We start from the raw sequence: 7,414 nt of genomic DNA, 5'->3' as shown, positions 1-7,414 counted from the left end.
CCTCAGGAGGACGACTTGGATCAAGAAATCCAAAACTTGGAGATGCTCCATCAGCAGGTCCAACGGAAGAAGGAAAAGATGGCTCGTCTAGGTGACCTGCAAAGGCAGATAGACGAAGCCTCTGAAGAAGTTCGTCATCTTGCTCAAGATGAGCAGAACCGAAGGCCTCCGCACAGAGAGCTTCATCAGGAGGGCTTCTACAACGAGGACGACTGGTATGAAGATTTCCATCATGGAAATTTTGCTTTTGATGACACCTCTCCTCTGTCAACAGAACTGCAGGCTACACCTTGGCCCCAGTCTTACAAGCCACCCTAGTTCCCCATGTACGACGGTCATTCAGACCCGAAGCAATTCTTGTTGAGTTATGAAGCAACCATATCTTCATATGGTGGCAATACTGCAGTCATGGCAAAGTCTTTCATCATGGCTGTCAAGAATGTTGCACAAACCTGGTACTTCTCTCTTCGGCCAGGAACAATCACCTCATGGCAGAAGCTGAAGGACATGATGATAACCAGTTTCCAAGGGTTTGAAAGGAAGCCGGTCACTGCTCAAGCTTTATTCCAGTGCACCCAGGACCACGAAGAATACCTTCAGGCGTATGTCCGAAGGTTCCTGCGTCTGAGGGCACAGGCACCAACAGTGCCCAATGAAATTGTCATTGATGCCATGATTAAGGGGCTTCGGCCGGGACCTTCAGCCCAATACTTTGCCAGGAAACCTCCTCAAACTTTGGAGAAGCTGCTCCAGAAGATGGATGAGTATATTCGAGCTGACAATGACTTCCGCCAAAGAAGGGAGGAAGCATACAGGTTCTCTAAAATGACCAGGGGCTTCGGAGGAAGAATCCACCCGAGGCATGTCAGGTCAATTCACAACTCTACTCAGAGTGATGATAGAGGAAGTCAACAACAGAGGCCACAGTATTCCTCGCAAGCTTCGGGGCAGCAGCAAAGCTCTTTCCGACCGCTAGCTCCAAGAGGCAGAGGCGCCAGGGGCTTCGGAGGAAGGTTTGGGGATCAGCCCAAGAAAATTTGTTGTCTATTCTGTGGTGAGGACAAGGGCCACACCACCAGGATGTGTCATGTTACCATCCAGAAGCAAAAGGAGATAGCAGAAGCTGCAGCACAACAGAGTCAGCCGAAGCAAGTCATGCATACTGCTTCGTACCATTCGCCTTAATGTTCCAGAGTATGTAGGCAACCACCCTGCAGCTTCTGCTGCTTCGGCAAGCCAACCTCAGGCATCTTGGCAACAGCCTCCACCTCCACCACCAACGCAACGAGGCCAGCAGCCAGAAGGGAGTCAACACACTCACCTCCAACAGGACTAAAGAGAAGAGTCTGAAGCTCGCACAGTCAATAGTACTGTGCCAGAGTCAAAGCATATTTACTGACAAATATCCTACCCCGACAGTAGTTTTTCGCATTCAGTATTATTTTCTTTTTAATAAGGAACAATTATTGGAAGCTTAAGTGCTTTTTGTCGTTTTCAATTTCTTGTAACAGTTTCGCTTTTTACCATAATGAAAATATATCTTCTTCATAGGCTTAAGTTGCCGAAGCATAAGAATATATGGTGGCAAGGAGAGCCTCCGAATTATCAAAAATTTGTTCTAAGGAACGCAGTATAAGTTCCCCGAAGCAGCAAAAAGTCGTTCATAAGAGAACACAGCGTAAGTTTTCTGCTCAAAAGTCGTTCCAAAGGGAATGCAGAGCTTACAACAAAAAATAAACGCTGATACCGCCGAAGTAAAAGGCGAAGAAGCTCCTAAGGGAGGCTTACATCGAAAAATAAACGCTGATTCCGCTGAAGTAAAAGGCAAAGAAGCTCCTAAGGGAGGCTTACAACGAAAAATAAACGTTGATTCCGCTGAAGTAAAAGGCGAAGAAGCTCCTAAGGGAGGCTTGCAGTAAAAATAAACGTTGATCTTCGGCAGATATCATTTTGCATAACATCATATCATCACATCATTTGCATGAGCATAACATCATACATCATATTGCATCAATGACGCAAGAAGGGGGTTTCAATGTTGATATTTGGAAATTGTTTCGAACAAACAGTGCCAAGGCACGAAAATAATTATTGAAGAAGCATGCCTTCGTCAAATTCTGAAATGAAAAGATCTATTGGATACTGATTTTTATGAAGATTGGATGTTTTTATGAAAATGCGGATATTATTTAGAAGCATGAAAAGAAGGGAAGGTGTTTTTTCGCCGAAGGCTCAAAAGACGGTATGTATGTAAAGTTTCATGCATCGTAAAAAATTGAACAATAAATAGCTTATATATTACATTCAAAGTTACAAAATATCACACATGTTGTTCAACAAATATTACATTCCAAATATTTTTACAAAAACATCTAATCTTCCCTTAGAACTACTTCTGCAGCTTCGTTTAGTAGTTGATCAACAACTTTATCCTTGATAGCTTTGGCCATTTTTCTAATTTCGTCGTCCCCCTTCGCGTGGGGGTCCGCCGATGGCTCAGCAGGCTCTGAGGGAGGAGAAAGTAGGGCTATGTTACAAAATGTAAACAAGTTCGAAGTCAAAAAATTACAACAAAGAGCCAAAAACCACTAGTCAATACCTATTTGCCCTTTGAGATCCGCACTTTTCTCAGCGGCCTCTGCTACTTTTCTAGCGTCATGAATGCCTTTCTCGCTTTTTCGTATAATTTCTTGGGCCATTTCCCGGCCACCATTGTCCCAGATGTCGGTGAAAAAATTTCCACCGACCAGGCTCGCTTCGGCCGAGGGGTCTTTTATATCTTCAGAGGATAAAGTTGCTTCGGATTCTGCCAAGGATTTCACATGGTCACAGCCTTTCCTCTCCAAAATAATGGCAATCCCCCTGGCACCCGAAAAGGCACATATGTCTCCACGACTATTCAAAATTTCTTCAAAGGCTTCAGCTTCATGGCTGATCCATCCAATTAGGCCTTCGGGGTCACCCCTTATGAAGTTCTCCTCACTTGAGAATGCGCCAACGCTGGCGAAGCTGGTTCTTACTTTCTTAACACATTCCATAGATTTTTCATAGCACCTTTTCTTGGATGAACGAAGCTCTTTAACATTTTTTTCCAAATGATTTGCCCATTGTTCACTAATTTCTCGTTTTGTTTCTTCAAGAGTGCGTTCTTCTTTAGCTCTGGCTAGTTGTTTCCGAAGATCTTCAATTTCACGCTTCTGAGCCTCAGCTTGAGTTTTAAAAGTAGCTTCGTCTTCTTTTATTCTATTCACCAATGAATGCAATATTTTATCTTTTTCGAGACCTTCGTTCCTTAGTTCAATTACTTCGGAACGAAGGTTGCTCAGGGCCATAACACACCCTTCGTCTTCGGCATCTTTTTGAGCCCTGAGGGCATTGCTAAGTATAAGGCCCTGCAAAAAAAATGTGTGTGTGTCAATAAGTTTAAGCAAATGAAAAATTTTGGTTTCAAGAAATAATACAAAGACCTCATTTTTTGCACCTTTAAGCTATTGTACGCCAAGCTGTCGGCCAGCTCGTTTTTCGACAACACCGAGAGCTCGTCTTCTAATGTTGGGAATCCGAAGCTCTTGCCCATCTCCCGACAGACAGAAATCTCCTTGCTGTCAGGGAGACAATACAAGAAGTCTTCTTCTCCGCTGTCGTTGAATATCAACGCCCCCTTTGGATATTTCAATTTTTGGGCATAAAACTGAGCCTCTTGCTTTTCTTTTGCAGACAATTATTTCCCCGAGGCATGTCGTAAAATATAATCGAAAACTTCGGAAAATGCTTCGGGGGCGGCAGTGCCAGTTTCTTCAGCCAAAATTTGTTCTGCTGTTTCTATTTCTTCGGCTTCCAAGGATTTCACCTTGGCGGGCTCTGAAGGCCCAGCTTCAGTTTCAGCTTGGTGCTTTGAAGCTTCGGCACCCAAGGCTTCGATTTGCACTTCGGAAGTCTCACCAATTTTCTTCGGAGTAGTGCTTGAAGACTTTATTGTCTCCAATACATCCAGTACATTAACCATTCTTTTTCTCTTGGGGGTCGTCATCGGCATTGGCATTGGCACCTCAATTTTTGTTGAAGGACTTAGAATTTCCGATGTCTTTATTTCTTCAGCCCTCGGTTCTTCTATTTTTCCCGTCACCGGCACTTTGGCCAGACCTTCAATATTCGGCAGGAGAGTTGGCTCTTTGGCTTCGGTGGCCGAAGAGGTCTCACCGACAAACTCAGGCACTGTGGTCGGTTCAATATAGCGTGGCCGGTGTGTGAGAACCTTCATCTTTTTCCTCTTCGGTGCTAGCTCGCTAGGAGCGGCTGAAGCAACTTCCTTCGCAGAAGATGTATTCTTTATTTTTTGACCCCGTGTTGGATAACGGTAGTCGGGGTAGACAAACCCAATTGCATCAAATACTCGATTGAGTCTTTTCTTCTTTCAGCCTCCGAAGGCCGCTGATAGTGCAGTGTCTTCGGCCTTCGAGTATGATCCAAGCAGTTCATCACTTATGGCCTCAATACTTTTCAGCCAATCATCATCTGGCTCGACGAACTTGTCTCCGTATTTGAATGTGTATTTTAGCCTAACTAATCCACCTTCGTCATGTTCCCTGACGGTTTCCTTTGGCATTTCCCACTTTTCTGCAAGTGGCCATACTCTGAAGGCAATATGTTCTTGGATCAAATCCCTTGTCCCAATAAAAGAGCAAACCACGCCGAAGGCTCTCTGGCATTCTTCGGCTGCTTCATCCATTTCCACCTTCGGCCTCCGGAGGCCGAAGCGTTGCAAGATAGGGCGCATAATGATATATTTAATATCTTCCCGTGTTTTCAAATCATTTTTCACATAAAACCATTCCGTCATCCAGTCGTCGGGCCATCTCTTTCGAAAGGTTGGCACGTGACAGCTTGACCCAGATCGGGCACCGAAGCTGTAGCAACCAAAATTGTTGTGATACTGCTCTTTACCCGAGGGTTTTGTCTCATACAATAGCTCATGTATGTTGCAGAAACTTTTTGCATTTGGTTCTAAACCTTGGCTCCTCACGGCCCAGACGAAGATGCCTATCCTAATGATTGCTTCGCGAGTAATTTGATGAAGGAAGATTTCAAATATCTTCAATACTTCTACCACGAAGCTGCTCAAAGGAAACCGAATCCCAGCCTTGAAGAAACTATGGAATATCATGACTTCATTCTCCTCAGGAGTCGGACAAGTTTTCTTTCCTTCGTCAGCCCTTATAGTAGATAAATCCCGAAAATATCTACCCCTTATACTAACAAGATGGCTTTGCTTAATGCCTGATTTTCCAAAAACTGCATGGCTTGGTCGCCAGGGTCGATCTTCGGAACCTTCACCACCACTATCCACATCATAACTGTCACTGTCACCAGTGTCTTCAGATAAACCCTCTAAAATCTCTCTAGTAATCTTCTCTGTATTTGTCTTTGCTATTGATTGAAGAAAGCTGAGATGCATCTCCTCAGAAAGGCTCAGCTTCGATTCAGCAACAGCTTTCTTATCTTCAGACATCTTTGAAAATGCTGAGAAAGTGTTCTCGAAACCGAAGCTTAAAAATTTAAAAAGCCAAGCAAGTGTTGTTGCGCAAGGGCTAAAAGTCGAGTGAGCAAGAGCAGATGGCAAGAAAGCGTGCCAAATGAACTCGTGGTTAGCTCTTATTTATACACCTAGTGCGTTAAAAACTGGAGGGTCCCGCTTGTTAATGGCTGTTGCTATTCTAGCAAAGGGAAGGTGTTTTTTCGGACCTTCGGCTTAAGGCCTTCGTCCATGTCGCAATATGAATTTATCACTAATAAATTAATATTGCGAGGGGCTAATGTTGGGGGCCTTCGGCTTCTGAAGGTCCTCAAAAACATGATTTAACAATGTTTCTGGAGTATATTACATGAACAGGTACCTTCGAACATAAGCCAAAGCCACAATATGAGGAAGCACAAAGAATACGAAGGATAGCGCAGAGCCGAAGCTATGCGCAGAAAAGCTTCGGCATGATAGCAGGAAAAGGAACCGACTTAAAGGGGAAAAGGCTATTTAGACCCCGATGGATTACCATAGAGTTATTACTAAATGTAAAGGGTATGAATGTAATTTTACATGGGCTACGCCCCGTGCCTATAAATAGATGAATAGTACCCGTACTGTGGATACGGACTGGTACTTGTCCGTACGTCACGCTTGTACTTTTTTACCTTCTGTCAAACCGAAGGTACATTTATAATTCAGCATTGTTCCTGTATTACTAAGAGCAATATATTGTTAATGAATTGATAATATTATATGAGTATTTATCTTGCCTCTTATATCTCATATGCTTCTTTTGTTAACACATATTACATTAATGAAGGTATGTCCTCCATAACCTTCGTCTGAAGATCATTATATCCTAAGGGAAATAATGCTTCGAAGGACGAAGGGACATTAACATTTAACATTCTGTGTTCCCTTGTTCTTAATTCGAAGCACTTGAGAACAAGTCCCCAACAGGATCTGTTCCACAAATATCAAAAATAAAAGCAGTTCCCGGCAGGTGGATTATAAGCTGGTGGTGCATTATCTTCTTCTTCAACACTTACTTCTTCTTCGTTTTCTATACATAACCTTATATAAACATGAATGCTCATGTGATGCTATGAATATGCAACTATAATAGAGATTCAACAAGTTGTATCTTGAATACAACTTTCCTTCACGGTACTCCTAAGTAACTAGGATTTTCTGAATCAATACCCTAGTGGGGCTAGGCAGTGCTATTTCAAGAAGCTAGGGTTTTGGGGTCAAACAATGTCCAAAGCATACCAAACTTTACCCAAAGGCTCTAATTATTATATTAAGTTGTCCCAAAAAGTTTTATGATTTTTGGAGTTATTTAGTAATTTCTAAAATTCCAAAAGTATAGGTTTAGGCCTTCTTAAATACTGCATAATTTCTGGTTTGGGCTAAAAATCTTGGAACTATTTTTATTAATTACTAGAGTAATTTAGGAGTCTAGTAAAATTGGTCTCATATTTTTACCTTTTTTCTAGAATTTTCTATAAATTCCCTAAGCTTGGAAAAAAAAGAAAAAGAGAAAGACTGAATAGTAACGGGCTGAAACCAGCCTCATACGGCCCATGCCCCAGCGAAACACGCTGCGCGCATGCCCGCGGTGTCATCTTTGCACAGAGACCCCTGGCCGTTTGAAAAACCCGTAAAGAATCCTTTCCACTATTTCCCCTGTCTCACTGACATCTGCACTAAGGCCCCTAGACTTCTTCCTCTTCACAACTTGAGTCCTCGATGGTGAACGACGGTGAGCACGCCCTCCAGCGAGCTCGTACGGGCCGATATGCTCAAAGACCATAGCCCTAACTTGACCGACACCGAATTCCACCCTCTACGACGCTAATCCCTCCACCAATTGCACTAAACCGGCCCAGA

The sequence above is a fragment of the Zea mays genome, chromosome 1 (genome assembly GCF_902167145.1).
Source record: "Zea mays cultivar B73 chromosome 1, Zm-B73-REFERENCE-NAM-5.0, whole genome shotgun sequence".
NCBI lineage: Eukaryota > Viridiplantae > Streptophyta > Magnoliopsida > Poales > Poaceae > Zea > Zea mays.
Note: the sequence above shows the minus strand (reverse complement) of the source record.